Genomic DNA, 23,273 nt, shown 5'->3' with positions numbered 1-23,273 from the left:
CGCAGCATCCCGCGCCGAGCGCCCCGGCCCGTCCTCACGCCGGTCCCGGTAGCCCGCGAGGACTCGGGCACACGCCCCTTACCTGGGCGAGGCCGGGCGCGCAGGCGCCGAGCGTGGAGCCCGCTACCGGCCGCTCAGCCCGCGCTCCCGCTGGGTCGGACAGTTCCGGGGGCCGCGGCGCAGAGCTGTCGCCGGCGCCACCGCCCCGGGCTGCCGCAGACCGCGGGAGAGCGTCTGCGCGAAACCCCAGCGCAGCCCTGGCGGGAGCGCCGCCTCCCAGGCACCGGCCACAGCCCCCCGGCCTCGGGAGCCGCTGTCCCAGCGCACCCGCCGCCCGCGCGCAGAGGTAAGCTTGGGGCGAGCCGCCCCGCGTCGTCGCCGCGTCCGCGCCGGTCCCCACCGCCTCCGCCCAGGCGAACCATGGAGTTTGCGCTCCGTCCCGCCGCCCCACTTGTAGAGGCGGGCTCCTGGCCGCTGCCCCGGCCGCAGAGGCGAGGCTCCCGCCAGCCCCTCGAATCAAGGAGTAGGTTGGCGAAGCTGGACGAGCACGGAGTCCCCAGGGTGGGCTAGGAGAAGCCTGGACGGAAGGGGCGCGTAGACAAGGATGGGATACGAGGAGAGCCAGCCTCGCAGGGGTCAGCGGCAGCACCTCTGCCCCCAGAACTCCGGGGTTTGCAGACTCTTTTTTTTTACTAGAGGGAAATGAGTAATTTGGGTACCGAGGTGTGAGGGGAGGATGACGGTGGAAGCTTAGGGTCCCAAGGGCATCCTGCAGAGAAAAGAACAGGAGATAGGTGGATGGTGAGGTTTAAGAGCAGATGCCCAAAGTTTGTACTTGTTAGGAGCTGCAAAGGGCAGCCTGGGCTAGTGAGAGCTGGTGAAGGTGTCAGCTCAGGGTGGGAGGACTCTGCGGGACGGCGGAAGGGAGGAGGGAAAAGGGAGGGGGAGGACCATCTGTTTTGCCTCTGCTGTGTGAGGGCCTTGGGATGAGGGGAAGGCTAGACGGAGGTCGCTCATGCTTTGCTTCCTATGGCTCTGGAGGACACTCTGATGTCGAATGTCCTGGGTCCTTCAAGGAAAAGAAAATGCTCCTGCCCCCATGAGCACAAACAAACATTTTTGGAATGGCCTCAAAAGTTCCTGGATTTGGAAACATTTTCATATAGAGAGGAGGTTGGTGTTTCTTTCTGGTTTTGCTTATCTGATGCGCAGTACACGGAGGCTATTGCAAACTTTGTCACAATGAAGCAAGCAAGATACAGGGAAAACAGATGCCCAAATGGAACAAAAACACTTGTCTTGTGGGCTAGACTGGCAGCGTCCATACAATTTAGGAAGGGCTGAGAAATGTGTTTACTAAAGGAGAGGGGAAGCGTTTCAGAAAGTTACTGAGACCATCTCAAACGTTTAGGCTCCAGCTGTCTCCCCTCAGTATTTTGGGGTCTGCTTTTGCCGGTTTCCGTAATCCTTCAATCGTATTTTAATGTCATGTGTGCATTGCGTATGGGCTGTCCTTTCCTGTCATAGATGAATGTCCTTAGAATGTAAAATACTGGCTTGCAATTTTGGCTACTTGATATATATGGTGAAAATATGTTTATTTGGACAAAGCATTGGTTGTTCAGATTTTATATTTTTCAGTAGTCAGGTATTTGTGGATTCATCAAATACACTTTTACCCATCTGCGAAAGTGATTTGAGGAAGTTTAAGGTGAAAACCACAAATCAAATGAGCTATTCTTGTAAATCTCCTTGACCTCTCATGGGTGCATTTGTAGTAAATGCTTTTGGAAAGGTGAACTCTCCAAAACAAGGAAGCATCGCTGCCCTTGCTGGCATAGGGCTGGTGATACCAGTGTTTTGCAGTATAATCCCTGAAGCATCTCATTTGCATAACATTATGTTCCAGTTACATAGGTAAATGATTTAAGAGGGGCCTAATAACCACTATCATTGATATTAAGAAAAACAATGTTGTTAGCTTACAGCATTTTAACAACGTACAGATCCCCAGGACCAAAGAAAACAGTTTGTCTCTTTGAACTGAGTCAGAGAGAAACCAAATGGAGGCATTTCCTCCTCAGTCAAATTAGAGACAGAAGTGTGGTTAGTGCTTGGCACCCAAGCACAGCAAATAATGAGACCCGACAGCAGTTGGAAGATATCGTCACAAAGTGGGACTGTTGTATGATCAAATGTCCTGGCTCTGGGAGTAAAGGGAATCCATCAAAGCAAACAGCTCCGAGGGATGAACATCTACATAGAATAATGCTGGGTAGCGTTGGGTACCATGAGCAAGGCATCCCAACTCTGCTTTTCCCTTCTCCTCCTGACTGAGTTTGAAAATGTTACTGCCTAAACTTTTTTTTTTTTAGGATTTAAAAACAATGTTTATTTAATAAAATATTAAAGCTGCACCTCAATGCTTTCATACACAAGTATGCACCTTGCTCTGGCAGCTAAATTTTGTAATTTAAGTCACCCAGACGATAATGATTTTAAAGACGTGAAGGGCTCATGGGGAACAGCTGAAGAAATGTATGGCAGGGCTGGTGTTCCACAGAGAGTCCAATTGCAATGATGGACCTTAACAGTATTGCCAGGTGATCGCCACCAGAAGCACCAACCACAATAAAATGGAACAGGCTTGCGTCTAGAAGCTATTTTGGAAAGGAACAAAATGTAATAAATGTTCCATTTACTAAACAGCAAGTTGATTGGTTATTGAATAATGATTCTTGGGCTATTGCTTTTACTCAATTTTTGGGTCAAATTGATACTCATTCTCCTGCTGATCAATTATTACAATTTGCTCAGATGGATTCTTTTATTTTTCCTAGATTAGTAATGCAAACTCCAGTGAAGGATGCTGCTTTAGTGTTTACTGATGGCTCATCTAATGGAAAAGCAGCGTATGTAAATAGACGCATGTGACAATTGATACTTATTCAGGATTTTTGATGGCCAGTGCACAATCTGGAGAAGCCACCAAACATGCAGTTGCTCATTGCCTGAAATTTTTCTCCTATATGGGAATACCAAAAGTTATTAAAACTGATAAGGATCTGGACATATTAGTAAAGCTTTTTATCAATTTTGTTCTCAATTGCATTTTCAGCATAAAACAGGTATTCCTTATAATCCTCAAGGACAAGGTATTGTTGAGCAAGCCCATGACTGCCTGACATCCATCTATCTATCTATCTATCTATCTATCTATCTATCTATCTATCTATCTATCTATCTACATGAAATGACAGTGTTTGTGTTGAAATTTCCTGACTTCTGTTTGCTTGTTTTTATTATCATCCTCTCTACACACCATTCATTATTCTTTACCATTTCCACATTTTTGTCTCTGTTCCCCATGGATCTCAATATGATGAATTTACCCAACCTTTTTCTTCTTTATTGTTAGCTTTTTTTTTTTTTAATCTAATGCTTTCTCTTGATTTTCTTTGATTTGTAGGTTATCTTCTCTTTTTTTGTAGATTTTATCCAGCATTGTCCTTTATTAATCTAGATTATTTCTCCCTAAAATGACATCATAGTTCTTCATGCCTCCTAAGCTTCATTTTTACACTGTGAAAGCCCAGAGAGGGTCTTGCACTGCTCTCAGGTGCCTTAAGTCTACCGTCATCTGTTTTAAATGAGCAGGGGTGACTTTGTGTCAGTTTTCACATTTCTCCCAAGCACCCAGAACCTCCCGCATACCTTTTCTTTCCACACGTAATTCTTCACAAGCAGCCCCCGTTTCCCTCCCCACAGTGCCTCTCGAGAGTCTCATCCTCGTATTCTCAGTGTGGCTGCCTTTGTTCAAGCTCATCTTTTTCTAGAGACTACCACCCTCGCTGATTAGTTTGCCCTCTCTTGTGTCTCTCCTGTGTCCCTAATGCATTTACTTGCTTTGGGAGAACAAGCTGTCTAAAACTTACTCACTGGTCGACTCCTCTGCAGTGCCCAGTAACATAAACCTCTGCTCTCAGAGCAAGATCCTTGGCTGCTCGTAGGTTGCGCTCTGACCTCATTGACTTATTTATTAAGTGAATCTGCCCTGTGCTAGGCCCAGCCTTGGTTGAGAATTTTGAAAGCCTCTGCTGATGTTCAGTGAGAGGCTGAAAGATTTTCAGTGCTGGAACCCACTGCTAGAATGTCGTCTTACGTGGTAGAAACGGGGCCCCAGCAACCCCACTGGCTTGGAGCTCCTCCGTTTAGTCCTCTGAGGTGTAGTCAGGTGCTTCCTTGCCTCGGTGGGTGTGACCTGCTCTGTGCTGAAGGTGGTGGCTGTTCTAACCCACAGCAGGGCTCTGGCCTGCACCTCTGTGCTCATGCTGTCCCCTCCATCCTGAACAGACCCTTCGTTCCCATACAGCCACCCACTTCCACCTGTCTGAGAGTCAGGGCAGTTGCTGCATGCTTCTCCATCTCCCTTTGAACTACAGCTCTGACTCCAGCAAACTCTATTACCTTCGATTTCACTTCTCTGAAGTGCCAGTCAATTACGTGTTTTCTGCATTTGTACTTAAGAGCTCTACAGTAACCTGGCCTCACCTTAGCCCGTCATTTCCTGAAAATACTTAGCCAGGGGCCTGGCCTCTCAGAGGACGTCAGTAGATAATGTAACTAGTTGGATGAAGTTCTTCCTGGTTCTGGAGTCTCAGTTTATATAACTGATATTATTTAAACACTTCAATTTGGTTCTTAGAGTAGAGGCTGTGCTTCATAAACTTGAATATGCACATAAACGTAAGTGTTATTAAGTGTAGATTCTGGTTGAGCAGAGACTTGGATGTGGCCCATGGTTCTGCATCTCTCACAAACTCGCAGGGAGTGTGGAAGAAGCTGGTCCTGGAGCCACGTTTTCCCATGGAGGCAGAAGGTGGTGGTAAACAGGCTTGGGAGTTTCGAGCAGTGACTGCCTCTCTCTTGCTGACTGTACAGTTGGTGCTGGCTTCCATACTACTTCCTATCAGGAAAGGACAGATAGGGATATGTGTCCCAAGGACGAGTGGAGGGGTGGGCGTTCCCGTGTAATTTTGGTGCTACATTATTGCAACTGGACCTGACCCCATTGCGGGTTTTCTCAGGCCAGATAATAGTGCTGTGTTACACGTGCCTCATTTTCCCAGGGCTGCACATCCTGGCTCACTTTCTTCCTTACTCTGCGTTGATCCCCCCTCTCCTTGTCTTTGTGCACACTCTCTCTCTCCTTCTCCTCCCCACCCTCTCTTGAAATTCTCTTCCGGTGCCTTGGTGGACTCACTGCCCCATCCTTTCTTCTACTGTATCCAGAAGTTTTCAGGGCACAGGAGACGTGAGCTCTCTCTTTGCCTTAGTTGCCAGTGGGAGACCCCAGACAAAACTGTTTTCTTTCTGGGTTCCTCCATCCCCTGTCAGTAGAAGGTGTAGGTGACAGAACTTCTTGGGTCTGCTTCAGGACCAAGGCAGACACCATGTGGATCTTCCTTCCCTTGGGGTGGCAGACAAATGCTGGGCTGGGCAAAGAAACGGGCTTGCTGATCTGCTCAAGCTGGTGTGTGTTTCTGCCTGTGTTCTTGCATCATGGTCCTGTTCCAGCTAAACAACTTGAGCTTCTATTGTTGGAAACAATTCATTGTTTGCTTGCCTTACTTCTTTTCTTTCTTCTCTCTCTCTCTCCCTTTCCCTCCCTCCTGCTCTCCCTTCCTTCCTTCCTTCCTTCCTTCCTTCCTTCCTTCCTTCCTTCCTTCCTTCCTTCCTTCCTTCCTTCCTTCCTTTTCTGTCTCTGTCTGTCTGTCTCTCTCTCTTGTTTTTTTTTTTAGACAGGGTTTCTGTCCTAGAACTTGCTCTGTAGACCAGGCTGCCCTTGAACTCACAGATATTCGCTGCCTCTGCCTCCCAAATGCCCACTGACTGGCTGCTTTCTTTAAAACATTTTTTTTTTTCAGTATTAGGGATCTGAATCTAGATCCTCACTCACTAAGCAAGAGATCTATTGCTGAGTTACCGCTCCAGCCCCTTTTATTTTTTTAAATTTGTGCATGAGCATGTGCATAGCCATGCTCACACGTGTGCATGAGGGTGGGCATGAGGAAGTTAAAGGACAACTTGTGGAAATGGCTTCTCCCCTTCTTTTCTACCTCGTGGGGTGCAGGGATTGATTTCAGGGTTCCAGGTTTGGTAGCACGTGCCTTTTACCCACTGAGCCAAAGTTTTGTCAGCCCCCTCTTTTTACTGTTTTATTTTGAGACAGGGTCTCACTAAGTTGCATAGGCTGGCCTTGAACTTGGAATCCTCCTGCTTCATCCTCCCACATAGCTAGCATGACTAGACCTGACATATTTGTATTTCTTAAGAACACGGCTGCTCCCTGCATCTCTAATTCAGGTTTTGTAATCCTTAGGTGCACACTAAAAATCACTTCAAGGAACTTGAACAATAAAAATGCTTATCAGTATTTTAAAAAATCTCCCGGAGTGATTCTAGTCTCCAGCCTGAGTGGAACCCTGCATCTTCTGGCAGGTAGAGTGGGTGTCCTGTGGCGGCTGAGAATACATAGTGTTTTTCTAAGGCAAACTGTTCACCCTGCCAATCCCAGGAGTGCAACTTGAAGGCCCTCATCCACTAAGGGTTAGCCTAGTCAACACTACCCTCTCTCCTCATTCAGCTTCAAGAGGTTTAGCCCAGTGTGATCAGTTTGAAAAGAAATTTATGAGCATGTTTCTCAGAAGGCAGTGAAAAAAAAATGGGGAAGGCATATATACTAATAAAAATTCAACCACCCTTTGGTATTTGATTCATTTGGTGCCACATCAACTCTATGATCTCGTAAATAGCAGAGATAGATTAAAATACTTATAAACTGATACAGAAGGATGGTTAGACTTTTTTTTACCCACTTTATGAAAAATGACTTAGCTATTTAATAAAGACAGTTCTATCATCAACAAATAAAAAGGATTGAAATTCATGGGCCTGAGAGAGCATTTTATTTTGGTAATAAATATGAATGTGCAAAGCATTTACATTTTTGAGTTTATAATAGGAAATGGAATTTAAAAATAAAAAAGCACACACAGAGATATTCTGTCCTATACAGGCTAAAGCCAATCAACATCCCCCCCCCCTTTTTGGCTGGGATTCTGAATAGCCATTATGCTGCTATGTTATCAGTATATCAGCAAAACAAAGCTTAGATAAATGGACAGAAGCAGGAGTAACTGGGGACTGATGTTCCACTCTCTCTTCTCCATACATTTGAGAATAAATAAAAAAGGTATTTTGTAATCTTAGTGGGCCTGGCAGGGGTGGCAGGATGTGGTTATCAGGAGTGTCATGTGACCATGATTATCAGGGATGCTGTATAATCATGATGATCAGGGATGCTATATGGCAGTGATTATTAGGCATGTTGTGTGGCCATGAATATCAGGGATGCTATGTGACCCTTTTGTCAGTTGGAATACAAAGTTCCACTCTGGTAACTTTTTAGTCAGGACAAATGTTTTCAGCAAAGTGCACACTAACGGCCCATTATTTATTTCCACATTGTGATGTATATATAGGTTTTTAGAAAAACACAATTAAGAAAATGAGATAGGATATGAAAAAGTACATTGGGCTCCACTGAAGAGTGTTGTGAGACGTGCTGAACTCATTCTTCTAAATCTTTACTTGAGTAAACTAGTGTGAAATTCTACAGAAAGCTGTGATGTTTGATGTGTTTTTCCCAAGAGGTCTGTCTCATGCTTAACCTATGAAGTAAGGTTTTATACCCCCAAGCCCGGACACTTGTCAGCTTACACTGATTTCCAAACATGGCTCAAAGTCCACTTCTTTTCAGGTTTAACAAATTGTTATTTCTTTGACATGTCAGAAAAGGGCGTGGAAATGACCAGTTAGGCAGGTGACCATTAAGTCATGGTGTCTTTAGGGTTAAAAGTGACCTTTGTACAAAATTCTCTTTGATAAATAGAAAAATGAAACACTGAAAATTCAGAATATTTAAAATCAGAGCCTAAGGACATTGAGCAGTACAGGTAATGATAGATAGTGCTTACTGGTATCAACATTAGATTCTAAACTTTTTAGTGTGTGTGTGTGTGTGTGTGTGTGTGTGTGTGTGTGTGTGTGTTGTGTGTGATGGTTTGGGAGTGGAAAACTTTCCCTCACAGGCTTTGCAGGGGTGGGGTGGGGGAGGGGGGTGGGGGTGGGGGTGATTTTCTTATATGCTATGAAAGTCTGATATTTAGAATAATGACACACAAATCATGAGATCTCACTGTTTATATATACAAAATACATATGTGTATAAATATGTATATATATGTATATGGGACTTTTTAATTTTATTTGCAGGAAATATTTTTATTCAAGTCATTTGATGTCACATGCCGGAGTCCTGGAAAGGCCCTCAGTCCTTATTTGGGTTGCACTTTGAAGATGGGAACGAGAATAGCCCAAAGCTTGAGTGTATATCCTAGATCAGACTTTGTGACAGTCACTTCTGGAGCTTCCATTTATTAGCTGTGTAATAGTGACTTCATATTACTTAATGTTCTTATGTTTTTAGCTTCCCAAATCTAAGAAACAATGAAAAATACTTTCATGGAATTATTTTTAGACAGTACAACATAATGTGCTTAACAAAATTCTTGGCACCCATAGTATTCATGAAGGTAGCCATAATTGCACATCATGCAGCTTGTTATTAGTATCAGGTACCACGTAGGTACTCTGACTTCTTTGCCAAAGGAACTTTTATAACCCGAAGGCTTGAGTTTCAGTTTGAAACTCACTTAGCATTTTGCCAAGCTGTGTTTTTTTTTTAAAAAAAACTAAATTCTTATTTTTATCATTTTTCTTTATTCTTTTCTCATAGAGTGCAGACTCCCTCTCCTCTTCCCAGCCCCCCTCCCATCTCCCCAATTCCACTGCTCGGCGATGATGTATTTTGTATTTTCTCATCTACTTTTCCTTGTTTGCTTTAGAAGAACAGTGAAATGGGAGCCTAAGGAGAGGTAGAAGTGTCAGCACTGTAAGGACCCTTGGCAAAAAGTGTGTAGCCATGTAAAGCCCCCTGTAGATTTTTTTTTGGGGGGGGTTCTAAAACTTTAGGAAAGATCAAGGGTTTAATAGCTTCTGCATGGCCATGCTTCCCTCACTTAGTCCCTAGGTGAACCCATGGGATGTTGGGAGATGACTGGAGTCGGGAGTGGTCCAGGAAGAGGAGTTGATGTTGCTAGGGTCTGTGTGTCTAGGGCAAGGGCACATCTACTTCCTGGTGCTCTCCTCCAGGGAACCTGACTTTTGATGGATGGCCGCCCAAGTCCTCCTGGGTAGAGCAACATTTATATTAATAGCTTGGATTTGATGTGTTGTTATACTTTAGAAAGCAGAATAAGTGACAAGAGAAAGATATCATGGGTGGACTACACGGGGAATCTCCAGAGCTTAAATTCATATACCTCATGTCCCTCCTATGGTTCTTAATAGTCAATTTCACTTTCATAAGGACAGAATCTTTTAGGGGAAAGAAGAAGTTTCTCTACATAGCCCAGTCTGTTCTGAAGCTCATTCTGTAGCCCAGGCTGGCCTTGAACTCACAAGAGATCAGCTTGCCTCTGCCTCCTGAGTGCTGAGAGCAAAGGCGTGTGCCACCATGCTTGGCCTTTGGTATTTATTCACTTTTGAGGCTGTGTCAGCCAGTTTTCCCATGGCTGAGAAAAAGATGTTTGAGATAAAACTTAAAAGGAGAGAAAGTTTATGATTAATTTTTATTGTTTCAGAAGGGTAGTGTCCGTGGTGGGTTAGCACGCTTGCTCTGGGGATTGTGGTGAGGGCCCACAGCATGGTGAGGAGCATGTGGTGGAACACAGCTACTCACCCCATGGTTAGCCTCACCAGGTCGAAGGATCACCAAGCCGCACTTGGAGATGAACGCTGGTTCTCAGTTAGGGGTGCTTGTTGGAATTATTTATGGTTCCAAGTGAAAGTCCAGGAAAAGCTCAGCTTCGTCAGACCACACTGTCATCACTTTGACCCAAGAGCCAAGAGCCAGCCATGCGGGGGCCTTTCCCATGTGAGTTCTGGCAAGCAGTCTTTGCTCCATCATCGACTGCTCGCTGCCCTTTATGGGTTTTAGTTCACTGCAGTTCCCTACAGCAGTGTATGCTGCTGGCCGTGTGCGTTGCCTGGGTTTTTCTGTAAGCATCGCACACTGGGTGCTGGGATTCCAGGGCCCCAGTCTAATTCTACAAAACCTAAGTGAAAGGGCTGAGGGGCTGGTTCAGTTGGTGATGTGCTTGCAGTGTCAGCCTAAGGTCTGGAGTTCAGGCCTCCAGAGTGAACAGGGAGGAGCTGGGTACAGTGGTGAGTGCTCGAAGGCAGGAAGGTCTCTGGGACTTGCTGAAACGTTGACAGCAAGTCTAGCTGAAGTGCTGATCTCCAGGTTCAGTGTGAGACCTTGTCTCAAAAAATAAGGGGAAGGACAACGGAGGGGTGTGTGTGCCCAGTGTCCACCTCTAGCCTCCATATACGTGTTCCTTCATACATGTGCATGCCCTGTACTGACACCCACACATGCAGCTACACACACTCATGAGAAATGTGTACATTGTCTCTCTCTCAAAAAAAAAAAAAATTCAAGAAGAAAAGAAAAACCAAAACTCCACTAACACCAAAAGAAGGTGGTAGGAGCCGGGTTGACATCTTGGAGCCAATTAACCATGCCTGGATGAGGTTTGCAGTCAGTACTATATGGAGTTTTGCCTTTGGTGACCACATGGGCTTCAGAGACCACTCGACAGGCATAGAGACCACTAGTACTATTGCTAGCAGTTTCTCTTTCTTCCCATGTCTCTAGGCTTTCCCTGTCTTCAGCATTCTGGGAACAGTCATTTGTTCTGTCTTTGTGGTTTTTAGGGAGTGAAATTGCAGTCTCCTTTCTTTTTGACTTATCATCATCCTGTCCTACAGCTCCCAAGATAACTACCAAGAGTCCAGATGTGACAGTGCACATCCAGGCTGCTGCTGTCCTGGCAGAGACCCCTCTAAGTCCTTCAGATCCTTGGAGATTTCCTTGCTTTGCAGGTCTTACATAAGCAAGGTTCAGCTTCACTCAGCATTCAGTAGCTCTTAGGTCTGTTGTCTTCTTCTTGCATTGAGGTGGAGAAGGGACAGCAGGACATGTTCTGGGCTGGCAATGGCAAAGGGGAATCAAATCTTTAGGGACAGCTGATCATCGAGATAATGTTTCTGAAAGATCAAAGGACCGTTCAGTCTGTGTAACCATTCTCCCACGTCTTCAGGGTGCACACTTCAGTATATCCATTTATAATTCAAATGTTAGGACTGTTTATGTTGATGTCTAGAGTAATTAGCACAAGTGATACTGGTCATTCATGATTAAGTTTCAGCTCTCATTCTGACCACTGTTTTGAAACCCAACAGTCCTGTTGTGTTTTGTTAACTAACAGTTTGTTTTCAGGGACAGGAGGCATCATAGGTCTAACATTTCCCTGTTACAGGGCCATGCTGTGATTGAGCCCTGCATTGTCTTCTTCATCTCTCACCCATATCACCTCCTTCTCTATACTGTAAGGGAGGGCTCAGTGGTAACTGAAGGGTCCTTTGATAAAGGAGGATGATTAACACAAAGTTATATGTACCCTGGGCATGCTAGATCCTAGGAAGAAGAGAATCAGACATCCAGGATATAGCAACATCAAACCTTACAGATTCTGAGGCATATTACTGATCACCTGGCAAGCTTATTTTCTAACATTAAGAAAAAAAAAAAGAGTCAAAAGAAACATCTGAACTGCCCCATAGGAGTAATTATGCAGGTGGTTTGAGGACACCTCTGCAGGATGGGTTTTAATAGTCTGTAGAGCCTGTGCCTAATTGGGAAGGTCATGCCACTCGCAGGGCCTCTCTGGCCCCACCACTTCTTCATGCCTTTCAAGTGGTATGATGATCAGGCACATTGGAGTCAGGATTCTGTATGGGCAGAAGCCCTTCCAAACAGCTCAGGATGATGAAAGTCAGGGTAGAATATTTGTGAACCTCTCAACCCCCCGTGGCCGCTGCCTCTTAACCCTCTCCAGGGAGAGGACTGGCATGTGTCAGATAAGAAGGCTTAGAACAGACATGGCAGTTGCCTGAAAACTCTGAAAGGGTGGCACGTGGATACGGAAGTAGATTTGGTTTCTGAAGCTCCAGCAGGCAGGACCAGATTCGGTGAGCAGGAATATAGGGAGACAGATTTCAACTCAATATGAGAAAGTACTTTCTAATGATTCCAACTTTCCAATAACAGTCTGTCTGCCTTGAAGTTTCATGTTCCCTTGAGCTGAAAGTCAGCAGTGTGTGTAGATCAGTCACCAGAACCCAGAGAAGGAGTTCCAGCACCTAGTGGAAACTCAGCTGCCCTGATCCCTAGGAGACATTATTGTTAAAAATCATTTGAAGATTGGTTCTAGACAGGGGCGAGAGGGTGTATGAGGAAAAGTAGGAGGTATTTCCAGACTCCTTAAAACAAGAGCAAATGGTCACACCTGCTCTCAGTTTTTAGCACATTGCATTTATTTATCACTTGTACCACACAGTCACATGAGCTCATCTAGCAACCCAGTGGTGCAGATTCCAGGGTGTTATTTGTTAGCCAGAGTTCCACAGCTGCTTCCTGCTCTGCACACAGGGTCAAGACTTGGTGGGACTTTTCACAGGTTGTGAGCAGGCAACCTTGCTTAAATGTCCTTAAGAATCCTTGCATGTTCGCATGGCTCTTTGCCACGCTTCACACATGCGGTGTGCAGTATTAGATTGTAGTAGGCTTTGCCTTGAGGTTTTGTGTTTTCCCTCTCTCTAGACTGAAAGCTTCTTGACAGTAGGCTTGTTGACTTCTTGATCAGGTTAATGATTTGCACAAAATTCTGGCAAAAAGTAAATGTTAGGTTGGTAAACCACCCATCTCACTCCTACTCCTAAAAGAAATACCTGGGATGAGTTTTATTCTCCATGTAAGGAACCAATATGCTGCAATATTCTTTGTTTTGGACTCTACTTTTCTAACCCTAGGCACATCCCGATTACCTCTCCCATACATTCTGTCTCTTGGAGAGAGGGAAAGATAGTAAAGGGAATGAACCCTGAAGAATGTTCCACATTAGATAAGCGAGATACCCTTATGCAACACCTTTGGTGCCCCCCACCGCATCTGTTGCCCTCTGGAGCCCTGGTGGTAGGCTTGGCTGTGTTGTTTGTTTCTGTGACTTCACTGTTCCTCTCCAGTCAGTTTCTGAGCTCATTTGCTCTTAAATTCTGTGATTCATAATCTGTCTTCCCTTCCAAGGCTTTCTGTAGCCCTTTCCCTGTACACAGTATTTTCCAAGAAGGCAGGATGGTGCTGTCAAGAGACACAGTGCTGGGCATAGAAATCTGGGACGTGCAACGGGAAAGAGTTTGTTCCCTGTTGTCTGACTCAGCCAGACGAAGTTCCTGTTGCCTGGCTCTGGAGGACTTACAAACACCTCGAAGCAGAAGAATTTTGTGTAAAATGAGTGTGTTATGTATGTAGTGGGATCGCAAAGACTCGATGAGACACTGTATAGGGAGCACTTATCTTGGGCCAAACCAAAAATGAACGTCTGAGAAATGATTGCTGTTAGTCGTTGGAAACCCCTTTGTCTTTCCTTCTCCTTTCTCCAGTACCTGGAAGGCACACACAGAAGTCCCAAAGAAGTTTCCTCGGCCCATGCCAAGGCCTTTACTGTTGTGCTCTTGCATGTCATTCATCCTCCACCTAGAATTGCTAAAGGAAAGCAAGGTCCCCTTTTCTTCAGGCATGCTGCTCCTGCATGGGCAGAGCGAGTAACCCGTTTCCCAGTGGCTGGGAATTTATTTATTCTACTTGCAGGAACCTGTGGGAGTCCAGCTCCGACCTGCACCCACCTTTCGAAGGGTACTTGGGTGGAGGAAAGAGGAATGAGGAAATATCAGATAGAAAGAGAGACCTAGACAATCAGGAGAAAGACAGAGACACGGGATAGCTTCAGGAGGGCCCAGGGTCAATACCCAACAACCCAGAGCTTTATTCAAAAGGGCTTTTTATAATTGCCAAGGGGAGAGGCAAAAGACCTCCCCTTTGCAAGATCAAAGCACACCATACAGCCAAGTACAGACCCTTCCAAACACCTGGTAACCATGCCCATGGTCAAATCATCCCATTATGCAGTCCTGCTGGGTAAAGCAAGCTCAGATTCTCTGACCCTGAGTTATTTGGGCTCCCACATCTCCCATTTGTGTAGAGGACATAAATGGTACTGAAGAGACAGGAAGTGGGAGTGGGGTTGTATCTTAATATCACCTAATGTGTCACACCCATATGAGGATTCCTTTATTTGCAAAAGCTTTGCCTGAGCGATGGTGACACAGCAGCTCTGGAGCCTGACAAAACGTAGACACCTTATAAAAATTTATGAAGTTAGTGTTGTAAGGAACACACTGCACATACAGAGCAGTCACATTTCTTAGTAAAATAATTTCATCTCTAGGCCCATTGTCTCCATATCACCTGTAATAGAAGTTCATGCTTTGGCTAGACACCTCACTAGCCTGTAAACTTTATATGGGCTTTTGGCAAAGGCTGATAGTTCTATGAGATATGATTTTCTTATCTTACCAAATTGGATTATTTGAGACAGCATATCTGGATATAAAATTCCAGATCTGAGTAAATCTGTACCTCAGAGACTCTGTGCATCCTGATAGCAGAGTGGAAATGGAGCATAATAAATCAGCCTTGAGCCCATTTCTCTCCAAACAACCCCATCATTCATCCTTTGTGTGGTTCCCATGGCCCCTTTTCCACAGTCAGTCAGTCTGCATCTCGGCTGGCTTGTCTCATGGGTGGTGTGTCTTCCTTCCATGGACCAGCTCTTACCTATGATATGCTCTTTAACATGCTCTTATGTTCATAAGGTCCTTTCCAGAACTGTGTAGCATTGCCCAAGCCTGCTCATGATCATATGGCAAAGTCTAGGCTAGTGAGAATGTGGCCTGCCTGTCACAGAAGCATACTATTAAGAAGGTACTTCATTTAATATGGATTAGAATAGATGAACTTTCCTGAAACACAGATATAGGCCCACTGAGTACTTCAAGAATTCTTTTTTTCCCAGGTCTCCTCTGAGGGGATAGCACAGTGACCTGATACTAAGACCTCCTTATTCCATCCATTCTACTTCATCTATGAGGAATGTTTCATCATTGTGCCTCTTTGTCAACACTTCTTTGATCTATGGGTACCACCATCTGTTGCCACAAAGCCAAAGGTGGCTGAAGTGACTTGCAAGGAACTTGGGAGGAAAAAAAAGTGTAGGAAGATTTCTTCCAAGATGGGGCCTAGGTGGTTCTACTGCATGGGGAATTAGATACATAGTTTTCAACCCTGTTTATACCCTGTATTATTTGTGTGATGTTAGATAATTTTCCTAAACTACCCCTTGATTTCACAATGTACAAAGCAAATAGTAGGATCAGTTAACTCTTAAGAGAAAACTCTAACTGAAGCAGCATGCACTGGGCCTATACAGGTCTGCACCATGCCCTCTGTATGTACTATATCTTTCAGTTAGTACTTCTTTAGGACTCCTAAATGTGTAAATGAGTGGGCCTCTGATTCTTGTACCTGCTCTTGGGATTCTTCTATTTTTCTGTTGTTTTGGCTTGTCCAACTTTGATGTGATGGTTTTTGTTTAATATTATTGTATTTTGTTATGTTTCATTGCTATCTCTTCGAAGCTTGTTCTTTTCTAGTTAGGGACAGAAAGGGAGAGGATCTAGATAGGAGAGGGGGTGGAGAGGAACAAGGAGGAATAGAGGGAGGGGAAGCTATTCAGATTATATTGCGTGGGAAAAGAATCTATGCTTAATGAAATGGGAGGAAAAAGAGAGAAAACTGTAAATTATGAAGTGTGTAGACATGGAAAGTCACCGTCTCTTCCTTTGTACAATTTGATTAAGAAGTAGATTTCTTGAGAATCAGCCAATGGAATCTGAGGCTGAGAAAGGTCCACTCTCAAAAGGATAGCCCTGCTACTCCGAGCCCTTATCTAGGGGACTCTCAGAAACATCTTTGTGTAGAAGTCCAGAATATTGGTCATGATTTGGCTAGAGCAGACACCTGGAGCAGTGGCTTACTGGAGAATGTAATGGCTTACTGGAGATTGTAAAAATAGAGTGTCAAGCAGGGCCCAAGATGGACAGTTGAAGTGGTGGCACTCATTTGATTGTGTGTGTAGGAGAAGAGTTGATAATTTCAATGAGTAATTTGAAAGATGGTTACCTAAGTGGTTGGCTAAATTGTGTGTGTGTGTGTGTGTGTGTGTGTGTGTGTGTGTGTGTGTGTGTGATATCACATGTGTATCACGCCTATGTGATGCATGTGCAGACCAGAGGAGGATGTTGACTATTTTTATTTTTCTTCAACTCATATTTAGAGACAGTGTCTCTTGCTGAACTATACAGTCTAGCATTTTGGCTCAGCTAGCTGGCCACCAGTCTTCCTGGAACCAGCTGTCTGCAAATCCAAGTGCTGGCTTTGCAGGCACGTGTAGCCAGGCCTTGCTTTGACATGAGTGTTAGGGATTTGAACTCAGTTCCCCTTGCCTGCACAGCAAGTGGTCTTGCCCACTGAACCATTTCCCAAGCCTCCTTAGTAAACCTTTTCAGTGTGCTTTCACCTGCATTTATTCATTCACATGCTTTTAACTCCCTTTATAAGAAGGTGATAAGCTTTATTTCTTGCCTATTTGTGGAAAGGAAGAGTTTCTCAGTTGAAGGTCTGAGAAGGAATATACCATGCCTGGAGCAGCACAGCTCCATGGTAGCAGACAAGACTGCTGTCTCATGGAAGCAGGTAGGAGGTTAGCAGCTCATGGTAGGTTCATGGATCAAGAGAACTTCTGTTCACACCTCAGACCTATTAGGCCAGAATCTCTAGATGTTTTATCTAAGACATTGACTTCTGAGAAGTCCAGTGATTTGAGGAACCTAGCATCTCCACTACAGACTCTTATCTTTCAGCATGTCTTTGGCACAAGGTGAGCCCATCTGAGTTCATTGAGGTCAGTCCATAGATGGAGAGAACCCACTCAAGGGCCCCAGAACAGCTTCTTGGATTATACACATAAAACCAAATCAAAGGGTGTTTCTGTTTTTTCACACTAGCAGAAAATGCTGCTTAGAACCGCTCACATAGATAAGCAGGGTGCTGGATGCTTTTCTCATCCCAAAGCCTTCCTCATTTAGCTTCTTCGAAACTCTCTTTGAATGTCACTACCTAGCATCAACAAATTTCCACTTGAAAATATGCAAATGTAGTAGGGTGAACCGGGAACTTACCTGCCAGATATCCAAGTGCCTAAAACAATTAAAATTAAATTCTGTAGTTCTGTTTCTGAGGCAGCTTCAGAAGAGAGGACGGTTCGACCACATTCTGATAGCTGTTGACCCTCAATTCTAAAATAGCCATTCTAGATGCTTTGTAAGAATATGGTTTTGAGACAGAAGCTTAAAAGTGACTGAATAGCATCAAATTTTGAACAACAAAATGCCTTAATTACCAATTATTTTTATAGTCAGCAAATCAGCAACTCATCTTCCATGTCTTCTGAAGGTATCATGTTGTCCCCTACCATGTACGAGTGCCACAGAGGAAAACATGGAATCTCAGAAGAGAGTATAAGAAACATTATCTTTTATTGTCTTCTGGAAGAACAAGTTGACTTTGAAAAAGTTCCACTAGCCTGTGGCTTGACAACTCCTTATGTTGTTAAGGTAACTGAGTGGAATGGGGACGACAGTGACTCATTTTGATCTGAGAGCACCTGATGCCCTGGTCTAAATAAGGGACAGTGGATAATTTAGTTCTTGAATTTCTTTGGAGGTATCTAGGATCCTCTCGTGATGACTGTGCACATGTCATTTTGCACATACAATCCCAGACAATGGAACATGAGCTGCAAACCCTCAAGAACATGGCTTAATAGACAAGGATGTATGTGACCTAGATGGGGCTTTGATGTGGGAGGCAAGTGTGTCATATCCTTTGGAAGATGGCTTGATCATTGATCCCTGTCCCCATCAATTTTAGTGGCACTTACTCTCAGATTTACAAGTAAAATAACATTTTTATTCTGGCTGAGTACCCTCAGTCTAACTGCCTTACCAACCACAGACCATTTCTGGTTGAAATTTTTCATCTCTTGAGGCTGGCTTTATATTATGCCACATTGTGCATCACTGGATTGATAATTTTTTTTTTATTCTGTTGTCTGTGTTGTATTCCTTCAGATCACTCTGTTTACCAAACAAGTAAACTGGAACAGGCTGCATATTTAAGTAAATCTGTGTCAATAATTTGCTGTAGGATATACTATATAAAAATATTTTAGAGTGGACATATGAATCCATTCTTCTGAGCATGAAATACATATTATATGGAAAATTGTCATGTGCTGTTTCAGGTCACTGAAAAGCTGGCTCTCAATGCAGGCTTGGCTTCTCCATTTCAGACTCAAGCACATTTGTCTCAAAGTGTCTTCCAAGATTCTTATCCAGGGATGGGCTGGCCCACCTAATTGTGATAGAGAGAGAAGGGATCAGCAAAACAACCCAAGATTAAAAACTTGTGTCCTTGGGAAGAGCTAGATAGTAAGCCATTTCCGACAGTGGTAACTATTATTATCCTGTGGTATAAAAAATGTTTGCAGTGGGAACAGGGAGATGGAAGGAAGCTCAGCCGTGGGAAACTAACTCATCTATGGAGAGAAAGGTCAATCAGGAACTCCAGCTGACTGCCTCTACTTCCCCAGCTGATTCCTGCTGGGTGTTTGTAAACCCTAGATTTGATCATGTCACCTATGTTCATTGGGGCCACTCCAGTCATCTGCTGGATGTTGTAAACAGATCTGATAATTAATGTTTATACTATTTGCTAGTTAATATTATTATTACTTACTTTTGCTTGCTGTGGTAATTTGAATGTGATTTGCTCCTATAAGTTCAATGTGGGAATGGCACTATTAGGAGGTGTGGCTTTGTTGGAGTAGGTGTGGCCTTGTTGGAGGAAGTGTGTCACTGAAGGCAAGCTTTGAGGTTTCCTTTGCTCAGGAAAGGTGTCTCAGTCGATTTCCTGTTGCCTGTAAGATGTAGGACTTTCAGCTATTACTCCAGCACCGTGTCTGTCTGCACAATGCCATGCTCCCCGCTATGATGATAATGGACTGAACCTCTGAAACTGTAAGCAAGCCCCCTCAATTAAATGTTTTCCTTATAAGAATTGTTGTGGTCATAATGTCTCTTCACAGCAGTAAAACCCTAACTAAAACATTTGCTATGTACTAAATACATTTACTTGCTCAAAACCACAAGTACAACTCTCATCGGCCATTCTCCTGATTTGCAGAACACCTTAAAACGTGGCCACCCTCAGAGGTTTGGGGGACAGTTTCTATGTTGAGGTTCTCAGTTGCATTGGAGATTATCTTTGTGTATAGTAAGGGTTAAGACTCCTGATAGAAGGAAGGAATATCCCAAGTAGATATGGATCACCAAGACAAGGTCACAAAGAAAGATGAAGTAACTAAGTCTGTAACATGATTCTTCAAGTTTAGTTGTTTATAGGCATTGTCACCCATGAGATAGTTATGATTTTACCCAATGCTATTTGTATTAGAAAAATTATTTGTATTAGGTTTTTATTTACATTCTGAGGGTGATGGATCCTGAGGTCAGTGGTACTAGCTTCCTCTTCTCAGGCTATAAACATGCTTTGTATGTTTTACATGCCTACAGAGTCATACTGATTCACTATACGTCTCCTCAAATGTTAATAAGCCAAACAGTTTGACTTCTTATTAAAACTGTTGTTCTGGCTGAACAGTTACCATGTTTTTACCTTCCACTTTCCTTCTCTTTGATTCCAAACCTACAGAAACAGCGGCAGTAGTAGCAAGTGGAGGTCATAGTATACTTGACTGTGCACGCTGGTATTTTTAAGCTCTTAACACGTATCATTTGATAACATGTTAGACACTGTGAACACCATTTACAGGGAGTAGAATAAGTGCTTGTATTCTTGAGGAATTTTAACTTATGAAGATATAATGCCTACCAGGACATAGTCTTGAACTTAGAGCTTACTGATTCTGGAACTCATCTTCAACCAGAAGACCATAAAGAAAGAACAGACAGGAATTTTAAAATCAGATATGCCAAATTATTCTTTTTATAGTCTAAGGCATAGGCCAAGAAATGTGTAAGTCCTTGTTTGTGGCCTCACAGGTAAGCAGTGAAAGAGGCAGTTTCAATTGCTTATTTTCAAGGAGTTTGCAGACATTTCATCCCATCTAATTGTCCAACTAGGACCAAGCGTTTCCTCTGGATCCATCTCCTCTAACAAGGAGTTTGAGCTCACTGAACAGAGTTTCAAAGTGGCTCCCTCCAGGGTACTCTCTCTTCTTGTGGGAGGTGAAGAGGAATGCTTGTAGCTGGGAACACAGTGAAAAAGCTGCTCACTGTGTAGCATTGCTATCTCCGTAGCTGTTGGGCTCCAGTCAGACTTTTACAAAGCCTGGAAGCAAGTTCTGCTAGGGAATTTTCCATGTCTTCAGGACTCCTGGTCCCTTTAAAGTGGATCTCATCCAGGGCGAAGCCAGCCTGCTCTCTTTGTTCTTTTCTTAGTCCACTCTCCAGGCCCTCCCTCGATGGGGAAGGTAGATGGAGTTTGACAGATGGAGAATCAGCAGCAGTCTTGATACTGACTGCCAAGTGGGACCAGGGAGGAGGTGCTCTGATGGGCCGTGGCACTGAGCTGAAAGGGAAGAGACAGGCACCGACGAAGACAATGGGTGTTGACCCTCTTGAGGGCATATCAGTATTTCCTGTCACCGAATGAATACACTCACAGTTTAAAAAAGCAATTAATGAGGAAAAAGATACCCCTTCCTAATAGTTACCCATATGGGATATCCATCAGTCAATCATCTGTCTAGCTAGACAATGAATAGCTCAGGAAATATTTAATTTGTAAAGTATTACTTCAACATAGATGCATTTCCTAGTTACACTTTTTAAATACTAGTTCTTTCTGACCCAAACACCAAACTTATTTAGTAAAAGTATGAAGATGTTGTGGTTTAGAGAGATGCCCAGGCAGGTAAGATCTTGCATTCATTCATTCATTCATTCATTCACTCATTCATTCATTTTTGTGACAAGGCTGTGTTTTATTCTTTGTCCTTTCCCAGCAAGTAGCCAGGCCTCCTGCACTCTGCTTGCTCAGGGAATAGTTGTGTCACTGAGAAGAAGCACTCTAAGTTACCCACACTAGAAGAGAGACTGGCTGTAATTTTCTAGGGGGCTTGGAAATGATATATAGGAGGACCTTTGGGAAGGTATAAATGGGAAGACACCAAAGAACCCTGTCTAGGATCCTGTGGTCTGCTCCTTTGATGCACCCCAGTGTTGTAAAATGACTTGAGTTGGTGGGGCGGGGTGGGGAGGGAGCAGGCAGAGTATGGAACACGTTAGAAGACCGTGGGTCCCTATCTTTTGCAAAGAATTTTAAGGCACACAATTCAGGACCTGTAACACCAAAGTCTAGAGAGAATTCCGCTCCACCAGTTGGCTCTTAAAAATTAAAATCAGAGCAAATTTCCCAGCAAAGGGTCATTTTAAGGACATCTCATCTACAGACAGTGGAGAAGAGCCTTTCAAGGTGAAACCGCAAGTCCAACTGTGATGCTGCCAGTCCTACACTACCAGTTCTTGCTGCTGGTCAGGGACTGTAAGTGCATCCTGAGGTCCCCGTGAACAGCTGGAGGGATGGGCAAGGGCGACACATGGGTAGCCTTGACTGCCACCTGGTGGAGTCTCTTTGGTCCAATGACTTTAAAGATTTTTAGGAGCATAAACATATTTCCAAATAAAAATCTACAAAGAAGCGCAAGGTCTGAAGTAGATGGTAAGAGAGAAGCATGCATGGACTCTCAGGCTGGGCCCTCCCCACATGCCCTTGTGGTCTTGAGTGGGGGTCTCTGTAGGATCATGGCTCTAGATGGTAGAGAACCCCTATCTGATCAGATTTGACTTAAAGCCACTCCACCAATGGCAGTATGAAGGCACACTGAGGGGCAGAGACAGGGAAGTTTGTACTAGATCTGAAGAAACTGAATGTACTGAAGTGAAATTTTGAACACAAACTTGTTACAGAACAATAACTATTATCTATGTTCTATGACTTTCTGTTTCTACTGTGAACCTCCTTTGAGTTGATGGTGGAAATTGAATTATAATTAATTCATTGCCACTCTCCCCCATGACTTGGATCTAATCCCAGGGGTGTTTATGTACATAGTAAAAGCCACCACTTATTCAAAACTTAATGACATAGGAATATGCTCATTTAATTACCACCATAATCCTGTATGTTATATTCCACCCTTGTCTCCATCTTAGAGATATGGGGGGACTGAGAACCAGAAAGTTGAGCGGAGTCCAGGATTTGAACCTGAGTAGCTTGGCTTGCAATCCCCACTAGTTAGGATCTTGATCTTTAACCGTACATCTGTAGTGTCAAGGCTCCTGTTGGAGAGCAGTGTTTTCCCTTGGGGTAACTGTTGCCACTGAGGTTTGGTTTTGTTTCTCTTCAGCCTCTAGGACATCATCCATTTGGCTCACTCTGGATTCATTCAGCTTCTCACATCTACACCATGAAGGAAGACTCTCTCTGAGGCAGTCTAGGGCTACCTAGACAAGTGGTTTTCAACAGGGATTTTGCCTTCAGGAAACATTTGGTCAATGCCTAGAAATATTTCTAGTTGTTACAGCTTGGGGCAGGGTGGGGAATGCGTTATAGACACCTGATCGTCAGAGGCAAGGTGCTGGTAAACGCACCATCACACACCTGGCAGCCCCATAACAAGAATTATTCAGACCAGAATGTCAGGGGTGCCAATATTGAGGAATGCTGGCATAAACATGAAATTACATTTCCACAATTTTATTTGTAAAGTCGTCCTGTCTTCCCAGGGCTCTTTCTTACTGGAAGGCATGGGTTCTCTTGGTTGGTAGGTCCTTACCAAGACATCTGAGTCTTTGGTTGCTTTTCTTCCCATCGAGATCAGGCCCTTGCTCAGGTTCTTCTTGTGTTAGAATTCTCTGTATTTGATCTACACCCATAACTCTTGCTTTTGGCAAGATGGAGTATGCTAAGCTTTGTTCTTACT

The 23,273-nt window shown here is 44.0% G+C and overlaps 1 protein-coding gene and 1 long non-coding RNA gene across 3 annotated transcripts in view; one reads left to right on the top strand and one right to left on the bottom strand.

The window, feature by feature from the left end:
• The window catches only part of LOC119087857, a 29,856-nt gene extending 29,690 nt beyond the window's left edge, over positions 1-166 (bottom strand). The window contains exon 1 of the long non-coding RNA XR_005091352.1: positions 83-166. This is a non-coding gene — a long non-coding RNA (uncharacterized LOC119087857). The remainder of the gene's footprint in view (positions 1-82) is intronic.
• Positions 111-23,273, top strand: part of Znf385b (zinc finger protein 385B) — a 392,624-nt gene continuing 369,461 nt past the window's right edge. For both annotated transcript variants that reach the window (XM_037204903.1, XM_037204901.1), the window contains exon 1: positions 111-346. The gene's annotated coding sequence lies outside the window, so the exon portion shown is untranslated. The remainder of the gene's footprint in view (positions 347-23,273) is intronic.

This window comes from Peromyscus leucopus, chromosome 4, assembly GCF_004664715.2.
Source record: "Peromyscus leucopus breed LL Stock chromosome 4, UCI_PerLeu_2.1, whole genome shotgun sequence".
Taxonomy (NCBI): Eukaryota; Metazoa; Chordata; class Mammalia; order Rodentia; family Cricetidae; genus Peromyscus; species Peromyscus leucopus.
The sequence above is the reverse complement of the archived record's forward strand: the minus strand, read 5'-3'. Positions and strand labels throughout refer to the sequence as shown.